The sequence below is a fragment of the Triticum dicoccoides genome, chromosome 5B (genome assembly GCF_002162155.2).
Source record: "Triticum dicoccoides isolate Atlit2015 ecotype Zavitan chromosome 5B, WEW_v2.0, whole genome shotgun sequence".
NCBI classification, from domain to species: domain Eukaryota; kingdom Viridiplantae; phylum Streptophyta; class Magnoliopsida; order Poales; family Poaceae; genus Triticum; species Triticum dicoccoides.
The window spans coordinates 627332969-627337619 of record NC_041389.1 but is presented as its reverse complement, the minus strand read 5'-3'; positions in this window follow the sequence as shown (position 1 = coordinate 627337619).

Below are 4651 nucleotides of genomic sequence, written 5' to 3'. Positions count from 1 at the left end.
CGCCCTCTCTCCCGAACCCCCCTCCTCCCACCCGCGTCGCCCCAGCCCCCTGCCACCCGTGCCGCCACACCTCCCAACCCGTGCCGCAACCCGCACCACCCCAGCCTTCACCCACCCGCGCCGCGTCTCAAACCCTAACCCTAGCCATGAGCTGCTCCTCCTCCACCGTCTCAAACCCGTTCGCCGGTCTTGATGTCACCCTCGTCCACGACCTCAACATCCATGAGCGTGTCCCGGCCAAGCTTGATCACACTACCACGTCCTACTCCGCTTGGAAGCGGTATTTTTCGCTTGTGTTCCGTGAGTACCTCCTGCACGGCCATGTGGACGGCACCGTGGACTCGGCGCTCATGATCAACGACGAGGAGTAGATGATCCTCGACGCCACCATCATCCGCTGGTTCTACCTCACCATCTCCAGCGACCTCTTCCACACCGTGGTGGACGACGAGGACGACGCCTATGCGGTCTGGACCAAGCTCAATGGCCTCTTCACTGACAACCGGCTGCAGCGCAAGCTCCTGCTCTACGGTGTGTTTTACGGGTGCCAACAACTTGACTCATCCATTGATGATTTTTGCATGCGCCTGAAGAAGCTCGCCGATGAGCTCCGTGATCTCGGGGAAAAGATCGGCGACGAGCTCCTCATCAGCACCCTCTCCAGCGGCCTCAACGAGGACTTCGGGAATGCCGCCTCCAACCTCACCCTCATCCCGGAGCCCACCTTCGCTAAGGTGGTCGCGTATCTCAAGTTGGAGGAGCGCCGGATGCGGGTGGCGCGGACTCGCGCGACCCACACCGCTCTTGTCGCCGGTACCCGCGGGGGTTCCGCCCCGCCACCACCGCGCCCGACGCCGCCACCGGCGGTGCCAGGCTTCCCGCCCGCCCCGGCCGCCCCCTACCCGCCACCCCAGCCGGTGGCCAAGGGGGGGGGTCGTCACGGCGGCCGTCGTGGTGGCCGCAAGCAGGGGGCCGCAGGCGCTCAGGGAGGAGCACCCCGCCCACCGCAGCAGGCTTCTCAGCCGGCCCCGTGGTACGCCGGCCAGAACCCATGGACCGGCGTTGTACACGCCTACTCCATGCCGGTTCCTCGGGCCCTGCCCCGGGCATTCTCGGCACCTAGCCACAGCCACACCAGGCGTACTACGCCGCGCCGCTGCCCTACGCGGCGCCCTACGGCCCGCCAGGTGGGCCGCCGCTGCTGCCCCTGACGGCCGCGCCGCCTCTCCCGCCGGCACCGTGGGACCCAGCCCTGTTGGCGGCTCTCCACAACACTCCTTCCCCGTCCAGCTACACCGGCGGCGGTGACTGGTACATGGATAGCGGCGCCACCGCTCACATGGCGGCGTACCCAGGTAACCCCCACACCGCCCATCCTGTCCACACCTCCAACCGCATCACCGTCGGTGACGGCTCTTCTCTTCCTATCACCCATATTGGTCATACATATTTTTCGTGTAACTCCACTCCCATATCCATGTCTAATATTCTAGTTTCTCCTGAACTTATTAAAAATCTTGTTTTTGTTCATTCTCTTACACGTGAAAACCCGGTTACCGTTGAATTTGACGAATGTGGTTTTTCTGTTAAGGACGCTCACACGTGGATGGTGCTCCACCGATGTGACAGCCCCGACGAGCTTTACCCGGTTCACTCCGCCACCTCCACCACTTCCGCCGCCCCTGTCGCTCTCGCCACTGGAGTGGATCTTTGGCATGCTCGCTTGGGTCATCCTAATCCTACCACCCTTCGCCACATACTTCGGAGTTTTTCTTTCACGTGTAATAAGAACGAGGATCACTCGTGTCATGCATGTCGCCTCGGCAAACATGCCTGTCTTCCGTTTAGGGCTTCTTCTTTTGTTGCATCGTACCCATTTGAGTTAATTCACAGTGATGTTTGGACCTCTCCTGTTGCCAGTAATACGGGCTTTCTTTATTATCTTGTCATACTTGATGATTTTTCGCATTATGTGTGGACCTTCCCTTTGCGCCGCAAGTCGGATGTGATATCCACTCTCGCCGCCTTCTACTCTTATGTTCTCACGCAGTTTGGTCGTCCCATTCTCGCGTTGCAGACAGACAACGAGAAGGAGTTTGACAACCTCGCCGTTCGTAATCTTCTCACCACACATGGCACGATCTTTTGTCTCACTTGCCCGTACACCTCGCAACAGAACGGTCATGCTGAGCGCATCCTTCGCGCTCTCAATGACTGCGTTAGGACTCTTCTCTTTCATGCCAATGTGCCTCCGTTCTTTTGGCCTGACGCTCTCGCCACTGCTTCACTCCTCATCAACATCCGCCCATGTCGTACTCGCGGGAACTTTACACCTCATCATCTTCTTTTCGGTGCACCCCCCTCTTATGATGGACTTCGCATCTTCGGCTGCCTTTGCTACCCTAGCATCGCAGCTACTGCACCTCATAAGCTTGCACCCCGCTCCGTCGTCTGCATCTTTCTCGGCTACCCACCTAACACTAAGGGCTATCGCTGCTATGATCCCGTCTCCCATCATGTTTTCACCTCCCGACACGTTTACTTTGATGAGATGGTGTTTCCGTTTCAGTAGCAGGTACCTCTTGTCGTCTCGTCACCGCCGGCCACCGGCGGCCCTTCGACGACTTCGTCAGGTGGACGGTCCCGTTCGGCCCGTGGACCGCCTCCGGGCTTTGGCGGTCCTCGCGTCCTCACGCCGGTGCCCGCCCCCTCATGCCGGCGCCCGCCCCCTCGGCCTCCTCGGCCGACTCTAACGGCGCAGCTGGCGCCCCCCTTCACCCGCCGCCCCGACTCGGGCGCCGCGGGATCGGGCGCTGCTGGCTCGGCCGCTTCTTCAGCCGCCTCGACGCCAGCTGTCTCGCCGACTCCGACACCGGCCACCTTGCCGGCCCCGACGCTGGCCTCCTCACCGGTTCCGACGCTGGCCGACTCGCCGGCCCTGACGGCGGCCGCTTTGCCGGCCCCGACACCAATCGCCTCGCCGGCTGCCTCGCCGGTGGCTCCGACGGCGCCGCCTGGCCCAGTCACACGAGCTTGTACCGGCGTTCATCGTCCGAGCCTCCGGTACTCGAGCGACGAGTACGTCCTCGCCGCCTCCACCGTGGAGCCGTCGCCTATTCCCGCGTCCGCTCGCGCCGCCCTTCGTGATCCTCACTGGCTTGCGGCGATGCAGGAAGAGTTTGATGCTCTTCAATGGAACTGCACGTGGACACTGGTTCCCCGACCTCCTCGCACTAATGTCATCACCGGCAAGTGGGTCTTTCGCCATAAGACCCGCTCGGATGGTACTCTCGAGCGCTACAAGGCTTGTTGGGTGGTCCGCGGTTTCCGCCAGTGCGCTGGAGTGGACTTCACTGAGACGTTTGCCCCGGTTGTGAAACCGGGCACGATCCGCACCGTCCTCCAGCTCGCAGTGTCCCAAGGCTGGCCTGTTCATCAGATGGATATCTCCAACGCCTTTCTCCACGGTCATCTTGCAGAGCAGGTGTATTGTGAGCAACCCACCGGTTTCGTCGACGCCTCACTTCCTGGCCATGTGTGTCTGCTGTCCCGCTCTCTCTATGGGCTCAAGCAGGCACCCCGCGCCTGGTACCAGTGGATCGCCGGGTTTCTTCAGACACTGGGCTTCAGCGTCACTCGCTCGGACGCTTCACTGTTTGTCTATCTCCACGGTGACACGACTGCATATTTGCTCCTTTACGTCGACGACATCATCCTGACGGCCTCCTCCGCAGCTCTTCTTCAGCAGATTACTCTCTGGCTGCGTGACGAGTTTGCCATCAAGGACTTGGGTGCTCTCCATTATTTCCTTGGTATTGAGGTCGTTCGGCGCCCGGACAATTTCTTTCTTCATCAGCAGAAGTATGCGCACGAGCTCCTTGAGCGTGCTGGCATGCTCAACTGTCACCCAGTTGCTACTCCTGTTGACACGAAAGCCAAGGTTTCTGCTCTTGAGGGCTCACCAGCGTCGGATGCTCCTTTCTACCGGTCCATCGTCGGTGCTCTTCAGTATTTGACTCTCACCAGACCGGATCTTCAGTATGCTGTTCAGCAGGTGTGTCTCCACATGCACGCCCCACGTGACTCCCATTGGACTCTCCTGAAGCGGATCCTTCGTTACATCCGTGGCATGATGACTCTAGGGCTGACACTCACGGCGTCCACTTCTCTGGAGATGATGGCCTACTCCGATGCAGACTGGGCTGGCTGCCCAGATACTCGTCGGTCCACCTCTGGCTACTACGTCTACCTCGGTCCTTCACTCGTCTCGTGGTCGTCCAAGCGACAACCCACGGTTTCGCGCTCCAGCGTGGAAGCTGAGTACCGAGCTGTGGTCAACGCAGTTGCTGAGTGCACCTGGCTACGACAGTTACTTCAGGAGCTGCATCACGATGTCTCCCAGGCTACGGTTGTCTACTGCGACAATGTTTCAGCGGTGTACCTCTTCGCCAACCCCGTTCATCATCGCCGGACTAAGCACATTGATCTGGACATTCATTTTGTGCGTGAGCAGGTGGCTCTTGGATGCATTCGGGTTCTCCATGTGCCAACTGCACAACAGTTCACCGATGTGATGATGAAGGGACTGCCGACTTCTACCTTCGAGGAGTTTCATTCCAGTCTTTGCGTCACTGGCGCCGCTTCGACTGCC